At 51.4% G+C, this 19975-nt stretch overlaps 1 long non-coding RNA gene across 4 annotated transcripts in view; it reads right to left on the bottom strand.

The window, feature by feature from the left end:
* Positions 1–6037: 6037 nt before the first annotated feature.
* LOC140630193 (uncharacterized) overlaps positions 6038–19975 on the bottom strand; it is a 26704-nt gene continuing 12766 nt past the window's right edge. The window contains exon 3 of one of the 4 annotated variants that reach the window (XR_012027998.1): positions 6038–6779. This is a non-coding gene — a long non-coding RNA (uncharacterized lncRNA). Of the gene's footprint in view, positions 6780–10996; positions 14856–15957; positions 18467–19975 lie in introns of those variants that run through there. The other 3 variants (XR_012027999.1, XR_012027996.1, XR_012027995.1) reach the window with 3 other exon arrangements.

Below are 19975 nucleotides of genomic sequence, written 5' to 3'. Positions count from 1 at the left end.
CCATCCATTCTGCTGCTATAACACGACAGCACAGATGGAGCAGCTTGTAAACCGCAGGCATTTATTCCTCAGCTCTGGAGGCTGGTGCCCAGTCCAGAATCAGAGCAGCAGCCCCGCCGGACTCTGCCGAGGTCTCTCCCACGACGCCAGCTCCTCCCCATGTCCTCTCATGGCAGGAGGAGCCCGGGAGCTACTGGGGTCCCCCCCAGTAAGGACCCTGCACAGAAGGGCTTAGGTCCCGACCTAATCCCTTCCTAATGCCATCACCATGGGGGGTTAGGATCCCATCCTATGAATTCGGGGGGGGGGGGGGGGGAGGGGGGCACAAACATTCAGACCAGAATAACCACAAAAACCAAAAAGATCCATTGCAGAGCCTAGAAGTGGCACCTCCAGTGCACACAGGCCCTCCCTGTGGCCTCAGCACTGGGCCCTTCACTGAATGACCATTTCTCAAGCACAGGTACTCTGCTGGGCACTGGGCTGGAGATGCTACATGGTTTCTGCCCCAGGGAGACCTGAAACCTAGGGAGGGGAAGGGGCCAGAAAACACATAGCCCTGCCCTGTGCTCACGAGCCTGCGCCCATTGTAGGGATGCCGGGCAGAGACAGCAGCCGGTGCCCGGGGAAGAACAGTGAGGCCATGGGCTACCCTTCACCAGGCGAGAAGGTGTGCAGTGCGCAAAGAAGCCTCAAACATTCCACTGCTAACGACAAATGCATCCCCTCAAGCTACAAAAGTCTTCCTGCCATTTATCCAAGAAACCTCTGGCAGCGCACAGGAGTTACAGGTGTGGTGACACTCACCTGCCTCCGCCTGCCAGGTAATCTGTCTTCACTTGGTGTCTCCATCAGAGTGAAGGGAGGCCTGCGCTCTTGGGAAGTGAAGGATGTGATGTTTACTCATTGCCTCCCCGGCTATTCTTCATGCTGCATCTACAGGAACCAGGAAGAGAGATGGATGGGCCCAGTGCCTCTTGATCCCGCTACAGACGGGAGCAGGGGCTCGCACCCAAATTCCACTCCGGCATCATCCATCTCCACTTTATTATGTCCTGACAGCTTCTGCTTGAGATTTGTGTCATTTCCTATATTGAGGCTTATTCTTTACTTTTGGCAACTTGTCGAAAGCACTTTTTGTTGAACTGTTATTTCATCTAGAAGTTCCTCGGTCTGGCTGTGACTGAGAACACTTGATAGAGTTGCTCATACCCTGTAAAGATCTCGTATCTGATTGCTGATGCTTTAATCTTAAAAGAAACCATTAAGGGAGGCCAGCCGCACCTCACCATGGCTCAGCCATGTAAACACAGGATCACGGCACCATGCTTTTCCAGATGGGCAGGATCTACCCTCTGGGGGGAGGAGAGCCCATTCTCACCACCCCCAGTGAAAAGCAACCAGGTCAGAGGGAAGGCTGGCAACTGCACCAATACCTAGGTTCTCCAACTTTAAAAGCTGCCCTCAGGAGGGATGCATTTTCACAGGAACACGAGTTTCAATGAACTTGTTTAAAGAAGATCCCTGCATGGCTACGGCCTGGGCCATGGTGGAGGGCTGAACATCACATGCAGCTTCAATGGCTCAGTTAGCCAGTGAGCCACGCGGGCTCTGCAGAGTCTGGAGGGCTGCAAGCAGGGCAGAGTAGAGGACAGTCTAGACTGTGGACGGTGGGCACACTGACCATGATGGGCCCTCAGACCCTCAGCATCCAGAGTAGGTGGTCAGCCATGGCTGGGGTATAGAACACACTGCCCCGTCGATACAGCTGTGCACAAGGCAGAGATCACCACCCTGTCTGCAGGCAGTGACCCCAAGCCACAAGGGTCCGCCCTGGCAGTGCACTTGTCCTGGGTGCTCCCAGCTGCTATGCACAGCCCTTGAGGTTTCTAGGAGCACTGAGTTGCAGCCAAGAGAAGTTTCCTGTCTGGGTGGCTTGCCTGTCCCTGCAAGCTTAGTTGCTGTGGGTGGCCATGTAGACAGTAAAGAAACCCGGGCCCCAAAGATGGGCAAGAATGAAGAGGGGAAAGACAGAGAAGCAGAAACAGAAGGCAGATGGTGCTGCAGCCCTGGCCCTGGCTGAGGCTGCTCTGGGCCCTGACCTGTTTCCCACTCGAGTCAGCTGGAGCAGCATGGTCCTTCCATCCCTGCTCCATGGAGCCCCCACTCTTGCTGTGTGGAGTAGGAGGCAGCAGGGGGGACACCAAGGTGGAGCTGGTCCCACCATGGGAGATGTCAGCAAGCCCAGTCTTCTGTTTCAACACTCAATGCTCATGCATTTCAAACACATTTTGTGTAAATTCAAACAAATTTTCACTTACTCATGAATGTTAACAGCCTTAAAGGAAGAACATCTTATTTAAAACAAGTGGCCAACTTCATCAGCCAACTGAAAGTCAAAAGGAACTTAACTCATGGATTTGCTAATGAGTTAACTGGGGTTGGTCTTTGGTTCCATCCAAATGCGTCCAAGGCTTCAAAGCTACAAGATTCAGGGGCACTTAGGTGGCTCAGCGGTTGAGCGTGTCTGCCTTTGGCTCAAGTCGTGATCCTGGGGTCCTGGGACTGAGTCCCAAATCAGGCTCCCTGCAGGGAGCCTGCTTCTCCCTCTCCCTATGTTTCTGGCTCTCTTTCTCTTTGTCCTTTTCATGAATAAATAAATAAATTATTTTTAAAAAAAAACAAAGCTACAAGATTTACATGCATGGGAGAGGATGAGGCACTGGCAGCTCGGGAGAGCCCAGAGCTAGGGCTCCAGAGATGGGCTGCTGTCCTTTAAGGACAAGACAAGAGAGGAGAGGAGAAGGAGGAGGAGGAGGAGGAGGAGGAGGAGAGGAGAGGAGAGGAGAGGAGAGGAGAGGAGAGGAGAGGAGAGGAGAGGAGAGGAGAGGAGAGGAGAGGAGAGGAGAGGAGAGGAGAGGAGGGCTGCTGTCCTTTAAGGACAAGACAAGAGAGGAGAGGAGAGGAGAAGGAGGAGGAGGAGGAGGAGAGGAGAGGAGAGGAGAGGAGAGGAGAGGAGAGGAGAGGAGAGGAGAGGAGAGGAGAGGAGGGCTGCTGTCCTTTAAGGACAAGACAAGAGAGGAGAGGAGAAGGAGGAGGAGGAGGAGGAGGAGGAGGAGGAGGAGAGGAGAGGAGAGGAGAGGAGAGGAGAGGAGAGGAGAGGAGAGGAGAGGAGAGGAGAGGAGAGGAGAGGAGAGGAAATTACTCAAAACCTAAAGTAAGAATCATACCAGAAAGAAGTGAATAAAGCCTTAGCTGACTGTAGCTGGCTCCACCTTCTAAGTGAGACAATGCAACCGACATCACACTGTAGTTCTCTGTTAACCACCTAACAAATTACTACACAGTAAAACAAGACACATCATGTCACAGCATCCATCGGCCATCAGTCTGAGGGCAGGGAATCTGGTTCCTCTGCTCAGGGTCCCAGAGTCTGAAATCAAGGGGTCAGCTTGCCCACATTCTCACCTGGAGGCTGGGGTCCTCTTCCAACCTCCTTCAGGTTGTTGGCAGAACCCAGTTCCCAGCACTCGTGGGACTGAGGTCCCCATCACTCTTTGCTCGTCCAGGCCACCCTCCGGTCCTAGCCACCTGGCCTTCTCACCCATGGCACTTCACTCATCAGAGGCCAGGAGAACTTCTCACTTCAGGAAGGACTGGTCCCTTTTAAGGACTTGCCTGATTAGGTCAGACTCACCCAGGAAAAATCTCAAAGTCTACTGAATTGGGACCTTAATTGCATCTTTATAATTCCTTCACTTTTGTCATGTAAGTGACTTAATCATCCAGCCTTGAGGAGACCCTGAAGCCTTCATGACATTGGGTAAGATCATCTCTTCTGTTCACTCCTTCCAGGGAGAATGCAAATAGAAATTCCTGCTTGTGGCCAATCAGAGATCTCACAGACTCAGGGTCAAGAGGCAGATGCAGCCCCATCCCTGTGCAAACTGCACCCACAGCCCCCACTGCGTGTGATCCTCATGGCAGCAGAAGAGGCAGAGGAAGGGGCTGCCCCTTGGATGAGGATGGAGATGAGCGGCAGGACGGTGGGGGAGGGGGCCCAGTGCAGTCCCCACTGCAAGCAGGCTCTGCCGGCTCTGTCTTCTCCAGGCACCAAGCTTTGCTGGCCACCAGCCCAGACCTCCATGTGTGACAACATGCGGCTGTCACCGGGGCTTTCTGCAGACATCAAACACGTGAGCAGCAGCGACCCAAGGTGGAACATGGTTTGTAACGTGCCCACATATCATCTTGCTCAGCCTCCTGGCCTGCAGGTCTCCGTTCGGCCTGGATTCGGCCCTTGCTACCGAAGGAAGGATTGAGGCTGGCTTCCTGAAGGAGGAGGCTATGAGCAGGACCTGGGAAGGGGAAGGGGCGGCAGGGCTCCCAAGCAGTTGGGACCACAGGCCTGCCAGGCTGTCTGGGCTCCTCCTGGAAGACCCAGGCTCCCCCCATTCCTCTGTCTGCCGTGTCCCTCCTGCTCTCATGTCCTTGAATCTGAAAAGGGTGACCTTGGCTGAGATTGCTCATCAGTCACAACACCAGCAGGAAGGATTCTCTGCTCCTTGCACGGCCGTGGGGATGGCTGGGGGTGGGGTGCTGCAGCCTGGGAGGTGGATCTGGCTGCGTGGTCCCCTCAGCCAGGACGAGGTGGCAGAGTGATGGCTCACTGCAGGATGGATGCCCCCCGGAGAGCCCCGGCCCTGCCCTGCCACGCCCTGCTCCCACCCTGCCAGGCTCACCTCTGGTTTTTAATACATCTTCTGTTTTAATGATGGTGAGGTTGAAACCAAGCTTAAAAGGCTCCAAATGCTAATCAACACCTCTGGCTGGCTACTTGGAAAGCCTCCCCTCTCTTTTTCACACAGAGGCACAAGAATGCTAGAAATCAGGGACTAAAGCTCCTGCACCCGGCATCTAAACCCCAGCCCTGACCTGCAGCTGTGGCCTCAGGCAGGCCAAGGCAGGAGAGAAAGTCAGGGGGAAAGCACACTTCAAAGCCCACCTCCAGGACGCCTGGGTGGCTCAGTGGTTGAACATCTGCCTTTGGCTCAGGGCATGATCCTGGAATCCCGGGATCGAGTCCCTCATCGGGCTCCCTGCATGGAGCCTGCTTCTCCCTCTGCTTGTGTCTCTGCCTCTCTCTCTCTCTCTGTATCTCTCATGAATAAATAAATAAAATCTTTAAAAAAAAAGGCCCACCCCTGTCCCAGTGCCAGACCTTTGCACACTAGAAATCCATGCCTTAAAACAGTGTCAGTGGATGTATGAATGTGTGAACAACATGTGTCACAGCCACTCAATGGAATATTATGCAGCCATGAAAGGGAGTGACATTCTGGTCACGCTGCAGCTCAGATGAACGTTGAAGACATTCTGCTAAATGAAAGAAGCCAGACGTGACTGATCACATATGGTCTGATTCTGTTTATATGAAATGTGCTAAACAGGCAAATCCATAGAGACAGAGTGAAGGTTGGTGGCTGCCAGAGGCTGGGTGAGGGGGGGTGGGAAGTGACTGCCAATGGGTACTGGGTCTCCTTTTGGGGGGATGAAAGTGTTTGGGAACCAGATAAAGGTGCTGATGCACAGCATTGTCAATGTACCAAACACCACTGGACTGCTTACTTGCTGTGTGTGTGTGTGTGTGTGTGTGTGCATGAAGGTGCTAGGGTTTCTCGAAGTCTCCTATTAAATTAATAACACTACTAGACAAGACAATACATTTCACATTCCAGACAGGCCTGTATGTCGGATAAGTTTGCTTACTTAGTCCTCAAAAACATCTCAGAAAAGAGGAAGTCACAACTACTCTACAGTCTCAACACAATCCCAATCAACATCCCAGGAGGGTTTATGCAGAAATTGACAAGCTGATTCCAGAATTCATATGGAAATGCAACGCACCTAGAATAGCCCAAATAACTTTGATAGAGAACAAAGTTGGAGGGCTACTGCCACCTGCTATCACCAACTATTCTTCAATAATGCTGTTACAAAAAGAAAAGAGAGAGGAGTCACTTTATCTTCTGGTCTTTACAAAGGTTCTCAAATGCAGAGAGTTCTGTTACTTTATTTTTAATTACAGGATATTATCCAGGGGCAACGTGCTATGTGAGGCATGTGCAGATGCCACAGGCAGAGAAAGCAGCAGTGGTCATGACTAGGAGAGCTAACCTGGAAATCACTCCTCATACCCGAGTAGCTGGGCATTGACTGATGGGTCCCAGAGCTGCTGCTCACATGAACAACTTTATCTAACATGCTCCAGAATTTATATCAGGCATTTATTTGTGCCAGGCATCATGCTAAGGAGTTTACTTACATGATCCTATTAAATTTTCACGTCAACCTATGACAGTAGGTTCTGCCTTTAACACCATCTATAGACAAGGATAAAGCAGCTCACAGAGGTCAGGTAACAACTAATAAGTAGCCAAGTTAGAGTTTGAATTCTGGTCAGTTGACCCCATTAGCCATCATCTCATGCTGTTCCTGACAGGTGTCAGGCCAGGGCTGGGGACATGTCCAGGTCCATCAGCAACAATGTAGCAAGAACCCTCAATGATGAAGTCAAGACACCAGCCACAGCTACTGTGGAAAACAGTATAAAAGTTCCTTTAAAAATTATAAATAGAACTACCATATGACCCGTCAATGCCACTTCTGGGTGTATATGGTCACAGGAATGGACATCGGGATCTCCTAGAGGTATCTGTGCTCCCGTGTTCATCGCAGCGTTGTTGACAATAGCCAAGACATGGACCCAAGAACAGTGTCTGTCAACGAAAGAATGGATAAAGGTGTGGTATATACACAGTGGGAAACTATCCAGGCACGATAAAGATGAGTGAAAAGCTTGCCATTTTTGACAATCTGGATTGAATTTAAGGGCCATGCTAAGTGAAGGAAGTCAGACAAAGAAAGATAAATACTGCACGGTCTCACTCAGATGTGGGATCTAAAAAAAGCCAAATGCAGAGAAACAGAGAATAGAGGGTTGGTTACTGAGGGCTGGGGGTGGGGGAAATGGGGAGATATTTGTCAAAGGATAGAAACTTCCAGTTGGGATCCCTGGGTGGTGCAGCGGTTTGGCGCCTGCCTTTGGCCTAGGGCGCGATCCTGGAGACCCGGGATCGAATCCCACGTCAGGCTCCCGGTGCATGGAGCCTGCTTCTCCCTCTGCCTATGTCTCTGCCTCTCTCTCTCTCTCTCTCTGTGTGTGTGTGTGTGACTATCATAAATAAATAAAAAAAATTTAAAAAAAAGAAACTTCCAGTTATATGATTAACAAGTTGTGGGGATCTATTGCACAGCACGCTGATTATAACTAATAATATTGTATCATATACTTGAAAGCCGATAAGGGAGCAGATCTTAAATGTCCTCACCACACACACAAAATATTTAATAGGTGCATCAGACCAAAACATCTTACACGCTAACCTTACACAATGTTATATGTCTACTATATCTCAATAAAGCTGGAAAAGAAAACCACCACCAGCCACTCTGCCATGGGGATGAATCTAAAGAGAGAACTTTTGGCTTTAATGATACGAACCCTGGACCAGCTCAAATCCAGTCTCTGCCAGAAATGAGGGAGCAACCTTACATTCTCATCCTTCCAATTACCAGTAGAGGGGGGTTCCTCTGTCACTTTATCATGAACCACAAGGGATTGTTTGGGGGAAATGAGCTTCCCCAAACGACCGTCTGTCAGTGCAGTTTGGGAGGCTTACTGAGGCACCCTGATGATGTTGTTCTAGAGGGAGGCAAAGAAGTTTCTGGAGGAAAGAACTGACTTGCCAGCACAGGAGCTGGAGATGCCTGTAACAACCTCCTTGGAGAGCAACACAGTAAGTGCTCTCTCTCCAGAGACCACATAGCTTCACTTACTTACAGGACATTGAAAAACAAATTCTTCAAGTGTTCGGCAAATAGGTATGTGCAGCCCAGGATAAAACTTTCAGCATCCGTCGCAGGTCCACAGCATTCTGAAATCTTCCTGTTGTCCTCGGGAACGGCACAGCCCAGAGCAGTCAGCCAGGCCGGAACCAGGCAAGCATCTGCAGGGGCTGGAGGGAAGGGGGCCGTGGCACCCAGCACGAGTGGTCAGCGATGAGCAGGAGGAGGCTGCCTGCAGGGCAGGGGGCTGCCTTGGTAGCAACCAGATGGGGGGTACGGGAGCCCCAGCGAGGTGGGGTGGGAGCCAGCACAGGCGAGGGAGGGGGGACAGCGGTGATGAGAGGTTGGTTATAACCAGCTCTAGCCTGCAGGATTGGTCAAATAAATCATAGCGCATCCTCACTACAGGATATTATGTAGCCGTTAAAATCAATGTTGTAGAAAAACAGTTAATGACACAAAAAGATGCTCATGACATACTGAGGGGGGAAAAGGCAAGTTACACAAGGCTAAATTCCTAATGACCCTCATGACCCCTGTTCTGGTTTCCTGCTGCTGCACAATAATCCAGCCCCAAATTTGGTGCCATTTGACCCACTCCTAGGTTCCATGGGCCAGGCGCTTTGGGAGGGCACAGCAGGAAGGCCCCCCCACCCCTGCTTCAGGGGACCAGGGGCCTCGGCTGGGTTGGCCCGGGTTGGGTAGAAGGGGTGGTCAGCTGGAGGATCCATCCAAGGGTGCCTGTTGACTCTCACACCTGGCGCCTGGGCAGAGGTGACCTAAGGCAAGCACGGCCAGGACGGTCAGCCAGAGTGCCTGTGGTGGATGCCAGCATGGCAGGATCCGGGTGCTCGTGCTTCTCGCACAGTAGCTCAGGACTCAAAGCTCCAGTGTCCCCTGAAGTGGCCTTTCAGGACTTAATCCCGGGACTCTCAGGGTCGCTCTCACCACCTTCCCTTGGTGGAGGTGCTGCGGTCACAAGGACCTGCCCAGACTTGAGGGCAGGGCGCTGACCCTCTCTCACTGGGAGGAGTGCCAAAGCCTTTGCAGGCGTGGCTTGGAAACCGCCACATCCTCCCTGAAAAAAGATGGGAAGGGCCAGAATGTCATGGCCACTTTCTAAGAGTGGTGACATTCCAGATGGCATTCTTCCTTCTGCTGCTCCCTGCTTCAGTCTACAATAAGCACGGATGACTTCGTAACACCGGGAATGGATACACGAATTTAAGTCAGGGCCTCCCCACCCCGCTGTCCAGCATCACCCTTGCACCCCCTCCCGTGAGGCCTCTGCTGTGAGCCTGGAATGGGGGGGCAGCACCTGGAGGGGCCACCGCGCTGTGACCTGCGCTGCCAGGAACGGCCCCAGGAGCCCAGTGCAGACAGCTTCCTGACGCCCAGGGACCCTGCAGCTCCCCTCTTGTTGCAACAGTGAAGCAGAGCTGGGTGTGGGCTGCCTGAGTGCCAGGCACCAAGGGCTTGCAAACAACCCATGGCCTGGACCCAGCCCAGAGACAAAGGTTGTTTGTCCTATGGTTAGTTTTCCATTTGAGGTCACACTTAAAATTTAGAAGGTTATGTATATAAAAACCTAACCTTTGGGTTCTCTTGAGAAAGCTAGAGATTTGCTGACATGAGCCCCCTCTTATGCAGGGCTACCAGCAGGTGGCACTGGGCCAGTTCGACCCAGGCCCCTGGCCCCACCCCCTGGGCACTACATCTGGTGGGCAGCACTTGCACGATTTACCTGCCAGTCCCCAGGGACACTGGCTTTGTGACCCGTGCAGGCTTTGCAGTCCCAGAGTCTCAGCAGTGGGAGTATCCTCAGAAGGATCCCCACCCCTTTAGGAATACAGTGTGCCCGACAGATGCTCACCATGTTTCACTGAAATGCCTCCAGGACCGGGGAGCACTCTCCTTGACACACAAGGCCTGGACCAGTCTGGCCCTGTCTAATGCTCCAGCCTCACCTTGTCCTACCCATGTGCTTAGCGCCTCCCCCGGCTCCTTGTATGCACCCCTCTGCCTCTTCTTCCAGCACACCCTCCCTAATCTCCCTCCTTCTTATGCTTCCAGTTTCAGCACGAACATCAGCTCCTTGAATAGATTTCCCAGTCACTCAACTCAAAGTCAATCCCTCCCACCCATCATTCTCCTTCTCTCTCACAGCACTTAGCATAATATGGGAACGTTGTATTTGATTACTTGCTTATCTTCCTCCCCTACTAGGATGTCAGCTCCATGAAGGCAAAGAGTGCTGTTTTTTCCTTACTGTTGTATCCTCACCAGCTAGAATAGTGTCTATTCTAATAATCAGCATAATGAGTGCCTAACAAATATGTGATAGATGAACAGATGGATGGATGGATAGATGGATGGATGGATGGATGGATGGATGGATGGATTGAGATGGACAGATAAACCATTACCATGAATTGATACTCTCATTCAGTGAATATTTGAATACCTGCTGTAGACAAAATTCTAATCCTATCAATGGGAGCTACATAGAATTGGTTGGCCCCACCCAGGACAGCCTTTCACATATTGGAAGACCAACAGTCACATCTTCCCCTAATCTAACCCCTGGGTCTGAGGGACCAGCAGCTCTAGTAGTCGTTGGTGACCCCCCTCCTGACTCCTCTGCCTTTTGCCCTTGTTCCCTTTGGCACTCCATCCAGGCCACTTTCTAAAGCCACAGACTTTTCCTAAATGTGGTCCTCCATAATTAAGTTGCTCTCTAAGGCAGACTTACGAACTATCTGTGGAGGGCGCATTTTTTTTATTTCCTATTCATCGTGAACCAGTACTTTTATAAAATGTGGTGAAAATGGATGAATAGAAAAGTGAAATGAGGGGGATCCCTGGGTGGTGCAGCGGTTTATCGCCTGCCTTTGGCCCAGGGCGCGATCCTGGAGACCCGGGATCGAGTCCCACGTCAGGCTCCTGGTGCATGGAGCCTGCTTCTCCCTCTGCCTGTGTCTCTGCCTCTCTCTCTCTCTCTCTCTGTGTGACTATCATAAATAAATAAAAATTAAAAAAAAAAAAAAAGAAAAGTGAAATGAGGAAACATACAAAATACAAGCCACAATTTTTTTATTACATTCAACAGACATAAAATTACCCTGAAAATTACAAGGATTTCTAAATGCTTGCTCTCAATTTCTGTATTTTCTTGACCAAACCAGTAACAGTTTGGGGACCACCCTTTGAGCAGCTGAATGAATAAGCTCCATAAGCCCCTGGAAATTTCTGAGAAGTGCGGAGGTTAACACCTGTGAGCAGGTATGATCCAGAGGCCTCGTGCTGCAGGGCTGGTGGTGCAATGGCCCCAGGTGCTCCAGGGAGACCAGCAGGCCACACCCCATGCGATCCTGGGGACCCCAGAGAGCCAAGCAGACCCAGCTCCACCTCGTGTTGGCCCACTTCCTTTAGAATCCAGTCTGGCCAGGCTTTGAGCCTCTGCCTTCGGCTCAGGGTGTAATCCCAGGGTCCTGGGATTGACTCCCACATCGGGCTCCCCGCAGGGAGCCTGCTTCTCCCGCTACATGTGTCTCTGCCTGTCTCTGTGTGTCTCTCGTGAGTAAATAAATAAAATCTTTAAAAAATAATCCAGTCAGGCCATGAAGAGAGCAGTCAAAACACCAGACTTCAAACAGTTTATGCTCCAGTTGGGGAGCAGAAAATAGTTGACAATTAAGTATCTGGATGTCAGGTGGTAATTCTGTGAGGGGGGCAGGACTAGAGAACATAGCTATCAGGAAGGGCTGACAGAGATCACACACACCTGAAGGAAGGGACAGAGGGAACTCTGTTGACACCAGGCAGAGCGTCCCAGACAGTGGGAATAGGAGATGCAAAGGCCCTGGGGTGGGAGCATGGGAGGAGTGTTCCAGGAACACCTCTTCCAGGAAGCAGTGGGAGATAGGAAGGGAGGATGGGAGGACCAAGGACTGTTGGTTCACCACAGTGAAGGTCTTTGGCCTATTAACTGAGGCAAGAAGCAACCACACCTTGCCCTGTAGTTCCAGGTGGGACTGGTGTGGAATTTATACCAGCAGTCTCTGTCTGGCAGGGAAAATTCTTAAGAAATCCCTGACCTCTCCAAGCCTCAATGGACTTCCCCATAAAAAGGGGATAAGATTCACATACACACATCCCCAAGGATGTTGTAAAAATTTAATGAGAAGTCACAAAGGTATCTGGCATTGAGCGTAGCACATGAAATGACTCAGCGAACATTCAAAAAAAGAAAAGAAAAAAGCTGGGGCACCTGGGTGGCTCAATCAGTTCAGCATCTGCCTTCAGCTCAGGTCATGATCTCAGGGTCCTGGGATTGAGCCCCATGTTGGGCTCAGCAGGAAGTCTGTTTCTCCCTCTCCCTCTGCCCCCACATGCTTGTGCTTACTCTTTCTCTCTCTTCTCTCTCTCTCTCTGAAATAAATAAAATCCTTAAAAACAAAAAAGAAAAGAAAAGAGGAACCTTGGAAGGAGAAACACTTTGAGCCTAATCAGTCATTTCTGCTTTAGTGAGAAGTAGCATCAGAGTCTTTCCTTGGGACCTCCAGGAGGGGAATAGAGTGCCAGCCCCCCCTCCTCTCAGGGTTGCACCCTTGTCTGAGCAAGCTGTTCTCCCTCCAAGTCATAAGGAATCCCAGGGGTCAGCCGGTCCAACCTACTTGAGAGGGCTCCTCTAGGCTCAAACACCCCGAAGGATGAGGAGCTCACTCTCAGATGCAGGAAATGGCAGGTGGGCAATGGCCAGATTCTCCAAACCTGGTGTGAAAGTTGGTGTCACTTACAACACAGTATTTTCTTCCAGCATCATTCCTTCTCTTAAATATATGTGTGCCTATTCTTGGCCCCCTCCCTAAGCAGAATGGATTCACATCTTTTCTAATCCTAATAAATAATGTTCTTGCCAAGGGCAGGGTCAGGGCAATGTTGGAGTTAGAGCTGAGGCACAGAAATTCTTCAGAGCAGCCTGGATGTGATCCCTCTTGCCAACTGTTCAGTGATTCCTTCATGCAGTATCCTACACAGACACGCATGTAAGCATACATCCTCTCTCTCTCTCACACACACAAACACACAGGCACACATACATATGCACAAACACGCATACATGCTTACCTCTATATACACACGCACATACCCACAGACACAGATGCATATGTGCTCACATATGCATCACATGTATGTACACACACACATTCACACACATGTATCTGTAGGTGCACACTTGCTGTGCGTGTGTGCATGCATAAAAGAGGCACTCACACATGCATTCACATACGTACACAAATGCAGATTGAAAAGGATTAGCAGATGTCTGCTGAGCTTCTGCTTGCTGGGAGACTCTGCAGGGGTCTCTGGAGCCTGCAGGGAACAAGAGCCCCTGCCCCCAGAGCAAAGGAGAAGACAAGAGAACGAACACATGGTAGGTGCCTGCGTGTTGGAGACACATCACGGCATATATTTGAAAAGGCTCAACGACATCTGCGCATCCAGCCCCTCATCCTGTGAGAACGGGTTCAGTCAGGCATCGATGTATGTGGCCAACGGTGTGTTTGCCTGACTTGCCCATTTCACTGGGCATCTTCATCAGAGATGAATTAGTCCAAATCATGCCCTGAGACTGAAAGTAGGAGACACATCCATTTCCAAGAGATGAAACCGTCAATCAGCACTCCACAAATGTGGGCTGTTTGGGGGCATCCACCAGAGCCCATGAGGATCCTGCCCCGAGGCCCCCCAGGGCCCTGGAGTGGGATTGGCATCTGACAAAAGAGAAAGTCCCACTGGGACTCCAGGAGGCAAGGTGATGCACAGTGAGCCCCAGGAGAGAGCGGATGCTCCAAGAATGATGGAGAGCTTTCAAAGGACCCAGAAGCCAATGATGGGAAGGGTTCCCCTGAACCATATCCTGGGCAATCTGTGCAGAACACTAATGAGAGTAATGGATTATAGCCCACTGCATGACTCCATACACCTATAAGTCAATGAATAAATAAATATATTTAATACAAATGGAACAGATGGAATAAATAAATTCAACAAGTATCAATATGATAACTCCAATAAATTATTGGGGGAATAAAGGAAAGTTCTTCCTTACAGAATGCCTTTTAATAAATACATAAGGAATGCTTAAATTAGGGAATCATCCAGCCATGCCCAAACCAGTCGGTGTAAAGGTTTATTTAGAGGCGCGATATTCACCTACTCTCGGAGCATCTCCCCACAGATGACCTAGTAATTGCAGAAGGAAACAAGTAACTCACAGCAAGCAAAGAATCCTGGTGGGCACAACCACAACCGAGCGATCAGTACTCTGTTACTGAGGCCCCGCCACCCCTGTGCCTCCTGACACATTTGGCTGGCGAGGACACAGAGCCGCTTCGGGAGTCCGCCTGCCCAGAACACATAACCCGGATCTGATCGTTATGACACAAAACTCAAAATAAATGATAATACAAAATGACTAGCCTAGTCTCTCTTAAGATGCCAGCGTCAAAGTTCCCAGAGGAAGGCCGCAGAACACCCGCAGATGGCAGCAGGCTGGAGAGACGCAATCACGACCTGGACCCGGATCCTGGATAATGACAAACAGGCACAAAGCCCGTGATGGGACAGTTGAATACATTTGAATACATATAGCAAGGAGGAGAATGATGAGGCACGTTGGGGGAAATGTGAAGAGTTTGCATCTGGGTGGAGAACACAACACTTGCTCACACTATTCCTACAACTTTGACATTAATTTAGAATTACATCAAAACTTAATGTTTCAAGAACTCTAGCTTGGTTCCATTCCCCCCTCCAGAGTCGTGGTGTGTTTGAGGGTCTCCCAAACCACCCCTAGTTTCAGTCATTTGCTAGAAAGACTCACAGAACTCAGGGAAGTCTTTACAGTCATGGTGATGGTCTACCGCAGCGAAGGATACAGACTAAATTGAGCAAAGAGAAAAATTCTATAATAATGTCAGGCAGGGGGCTGGAGGGTGCAGGACCCCCCACCCCCACTGCCCCCCCCAACTTTGCCTTCCACTGGGGTTCACTCCCTCGTTCCATCTCTGGGTACCCTGGGAGGCCCAAAGCCAGCAGCAGAATCCCCCTCCTGCTGGAAGGAGTCAGCAGCTTTGATAAACGGGTGTCCTTACAGGACCTTTCTTCCTATCCTCCCCTCCCCAGAAGCAGATGGGGACACCCTAGCCAGGCCTCCTCAAGTGTTTGCATCCACACCTGGTCCCAACACACTCACAATAGGAGAAAGACAAAAAGGTTCTCAGAGCACACTGATCACATGGATAAAGTGAAGTGCTGTGAGTTAACTCCCCCACTGTTAGGGTCCTCATTTTACAGACGAGGTGGTGACTGGGGTGTTTCCCAGCGGCCCCTCACCTGCCCCATGTGGCACCCTTCAGTGCAGAGGATGAGTCTTTTATCTATTGTTTGCTGCTTCTCCTCCTCCCCAGACTGACAGCTCCCTGGAGACAGGTGCTACAGATTTGGGGGTTTGGGGGTGGGGTGGCAAGACAGATGCTGTCCTCGTCCCATGGAGCACAAGGCCTAGTGGGGAGACAGCCATTAAACAAAAACACCCCAATACATCAACCATTCCAATCACAACCATTGCCCAAGAAATAACCAGGGGAGCTAGGATTGAGACTGTGGCCAAGGAGGATGGTGGTTAGAGCAGGAGGGAACTAGGCAGGGAGACAGCACACACCGGGGACTTGGGCCCCAGAAGGGCTGAGAAATAACCCATCCCCTCTCCCTGGCTGGGATCTGGACCAACTGGAAACAGGATAAAGTGGCAGGCAGGGGAGATCAGAACTGTCACCCTCATTACCCCAAAAAGCAGAGCTGAAGGAAATGGCGGACAGGGTGACAGACTCAGCTCCCCACTAAACCCAAAAGTCAGCCACAGACTGGAGATGCAGAGCGGTGGGGTGCTGCCCTGACTAGCTCCCCCCACCAGAGAGGCAGCTCCACCCCCAGCCCCCAGCGCCCAAAGGGCAGGGCTGAGAACAGAGCCAGAGGAAGTGCTGGACTTTCCTCCCAAGAACAAAGGGAGATTTACTTTATTTTTTAATATATTACTGTTATCAAGATATATAATTGATACATAACATTGTGTGAGTTTATGCACAGCACATCAGTTCAATACATTTATATATTGCAATACAATCAGCGACCTCTGTCATGTTGCATAATCATCCTTTGCTGTTTAAGGACACAAACTTGCATCTAGCAGAATAAATAAATTCTGGAGATCGAAAGCACAGCAGAGCGAATACAGTCCACGACACCAGATTATGAACTTCAAAGTTGCTAAGAGATTAGATCTTCATTGTTCAAACTTGTGTTGTCAGAAGGTGGACCTTGCCAATTAGAGGAGAGAAGGTGGGGGCACCCAGGGGCAGCAGGCCACAGGGAGTGCTCCGAGGGCCCAGAACAGTGGTGGCGGCAGCTCAGAGGAGGCTGGTGGCCTCAGAGGACAGCTTCGAGTCTCCCCACCCTGAGAATACCGTTGTGAGCACCTCCGACACAATTATTTGGAGCAAGTATTAGAGGAAAGAAAGGAAATAATCTTAATGAGAGGCAGCACTACGGGGGCTCTCTCCCCAGGCTGGCTGCAGCAGAGTGGAAGTTCTACAGTTCGTGTCCCTGGGGTTCCCACTGCTGGCTTTGGGAGCAGACCACGGAGATTTTTGTCTCCTGCACAGGAGGCCGGGGCCCCATGCAGCATCTGAAAAGACGTTGGGGAGGGGATTAAGAGGAAAACTAGGCTCTCCCAGAAATAAAAACAATACCTCTCAGAGTTACTTTGGAGAGGACTGCAGAATCTGGAGGGCATTTAGCCCTCAAAGCGTGAAATGTTCTGTTAAATTACTAAAAGGAAAGATTCAGGTTTCTTTGAACCTGAAAGATATAGTAATTACTGAACCAGAACTCACAGCAGGAGATGTTTTATGGAACCTAATTAAAGCTAAACGGGAGGAGCGAGTCATCAGAACTGTGTGAAGGAATCCATCACAGGGAGCTAAGAGAGCAAGCAGAGGCGAGAGCAAGTGAGGAGGTGGCCATCCGGGGACAGGAGGCATATGGGGCTGGCCGGGCTGGCTGGCGCTGTTCCTCATCCCAACAGGAGGCCAGGATCCTAAGTGATGCAGGGCGCAGAAGTGTCCCCTCCAGTGACGCCTCTGAGGGCAGGCCATTTCGTGTGTCCACACACATCCACGTGCACATCCATGTGCACACACATACGGACACGTGCACAAGACACACGTGTATATGCAGTCAAATGCTCTACCACTGAGCTATACCCCCTGATCACACGTGTATATGCACGCATATGTATACATTCATACACACATGAAGCCACATACACACACCCATGTGTGCAGGCATGCTGCTGTGCATACACAGTGCATACATGTACACCTGCACGTGTGTGCATACATGGACATGTGTGCATGCCCGTGTACACATGCACACATGTGCATTTCAGACACTTAAGTGTGCATGGGTATGCCATACACGTGTGCACACGCATGCACATACACACATGCACACACAAAACAGTTCCTCTCTACTTCAATTGCTCCCAAGGAGTACAGCCCTCTATCCTACTGATGATGCATCAACCTAGACTCTTGGGGGTCTTGACCATCAGCAGCAGAGAGGAGATGGACAGGTGGCTGCCCATTCTCCAAGGGGTCTTGAGCACTGCTGTGAGCTGTGATGCTTTATATTAGCAGATTCCAGGAGAATCTAGAACAAAGCAAGACCCCCGCCACCCCAAGCTGGGCAAAAGCACTAGGTCTTAGATAGGTTTTCCAGAGCGTCAAGCCTGAGGCAAGGATTAAAGTGCTATGGCTCTATCCAGGAGGTAAAAACCCAGGTCAGCCACAGTGAGGGAGAAGAGGGGCAGGGGAAGCGTGAGGCAAGGCTGAGTGGCCCACCATGGGCTGCCTGCTGTTCCGCGATGAGCCACAGAGCTCCACATGTCCCTTGGCCAGCGTGTCAACCTGACACATGTGCTCCTCCAGCCAGGCCTCCAGAAGAAACTGTGCTCCCAGCTGTCCCACAGTAAGGGGCAGGGGCGGGGAAGGAAGTATCCGCCCAGTTTCCCATTGGTCAACGGTCACCGCCCAGGGCTCTGGTTCCCCAGCAGTGTACTCGGAATGCCAAATCCCACACCTTGAGGCCAGGACTTTCATCCAAGGCTCGTGTCTAGTCAGCCTGGCTAGTGGCAGCAGCTAAAGGGAGGGGACCCACACCCCCAGATCCAGGGCCAGGCTGGTCCTTGAAGATGGCACAGCATCCAGGGCCGGTGAACACCACCGAGGGTCTCCAAGGCTTGCGTTCAACACAGTGAACCAGAGCTCCGTGTGAGGCCAGCACCGCGCTGCACACCACCTGGGTTCCAAGCCTCTCCACCCAGTAAGTGAGCCCAGCCTTGTCGGGAAGTCAGGACTGCACAAGCGCAAAGGTAACTAGGACGCGCTGAAGAATCCAGAATCTCATTTCTTCCTTCAAAAGAAAAGGTTTCCTAGAGTCAAGAAAATAAAATCCATGAAGACTGAGATTTTTTTTTTTAATGTAGAAATGAAAGCAAACAAAGGGAAGGCATCAGCCTGAAGATCAGACAGCAGCACGGGGGAAACGGGGACTTGCTGGGTGGATCGTGGATGTGCCTTATTGGATCACCTTTCCCAATCCCACCGGAGTATAGACAGCGTGAGCCGGGAGAGGGCAAGGGGACGCACAGTACTTGGAGAGCTCTGCGTGCAGCAGAAAGTAACTGACTCTGGCTTTGCGGTCCCCTGGGGGAGGGGCACTCTGCCTGCTGGGCAGGAGGGGGGACTCACCCTCCCCACCGGGACAAGAAGCTCCGTGAGGCAGCCCCTGGCCAGAGAGGCTCCAACGCCCACCGGTCTCCAGCAGAGTCTAGAGTTTTGATGTCATTTCCCTACCCCCAGGAAAGTTCAAGGCTTCTCCAGGCAATCAGCAGGCTCTGTCCAAAGCAATCAAACCCACTGACAGCTCTCTTAGAAAAATGGGAGAAATGTAAGCTAAGCAAGGACACCATTTAGTTATTTTTCCCCAAGACCCCAAAGCGTTTTCATTCGCACCATTTCAGGGGCTGATATTTTGCGCCCAGCTCTTTTACCCCCATCCATTCAGCTTCATTGGCAGCTGCCAGCAGCGTGATGGAGTGGAGAGGGCCCCCAGCTGGGCACTGGGCCAGACCTCCGCCCCGCTGGAGCTGCGCAGCCCAGACAGGCTCTCAATCTCCCCGGCTTGCAAGCGGGGGTCTCCACAGTAGCGCAGTCACCGCAGGACTGAGGCTCTGCATTTCTACCTTGGTAGCTGCCCAGCATCCTAATGACTCTCCCAAAGCTGATGCCAAGACCCATGGTGCTGAAGAAGGGGGTGACCGGGCCAAGAATCACACCTCAAGACCTCTTCCTCCGCCTCGTTCTGAGGACCAGAGGGGACCCAGCTGAACCCATCACTTCTCTTGTCCGGGCCCCAGGAACATGTCCAGGCTTGAGGAGGAAGTAGAGAGAGTGGAGCAGAGCTATAACAGCCTCTTTACCTAGGGCAAGCCAGGGGGCTCCCAAAGCTCTGCCTGGGGCCACCACACACATATGGGACCCACTCAGCATAGGCAAAAATGGGTTCAGTTCAGCAATGTCCGGACAGTAACATATCAGTGAAAAAATCTGCAGCTGTTTAATGAATTAGGGCAGAACCCTCGGGAGACCCAGGGAGCAGCTGCTGGGGACTTCTGCAGGCCAGACACCCGACGTGGCAGTGGGGTTCTCGACAAGGACCAGGGGAGCTCAGCAGAGCAGGGCTGGAAACTAGGCATCTGGCTCACTGAAGCAGCTTTTCAGGCCCAGAACGGTACAATCAGAGCAGCTTTGAGCATCAGCGAATGCGCTCCATTTCCTACCAGCTGCCTCCAATGGGGACCCAACTTGGGAGGACGGTCTCCTTAGGCTCGCCCACCAGACAGAGCCGCTCGTCCTGCCTGAGATGCCTGCATAGGGCC

Source organism: Canis lupus, chromosome 3 (genome assembly GCF_048164855.1).
Source record: "Canis lupus baileyi chromosome 3, mCanLup2.hap1, whole genome shotgun sequence".
Taxonomy (NCBI): domain Eukaryota; kingdom Metazoa; phylum Chordata; class Mammalia; order Carnivora; family Canidae; genus Canis; species Canis lupus.
The sequence above is the reverse complement of the archived record's forward strand: the minus strand, read 5'-3'. Positions and strand labels throughout refer to the sequence as shown.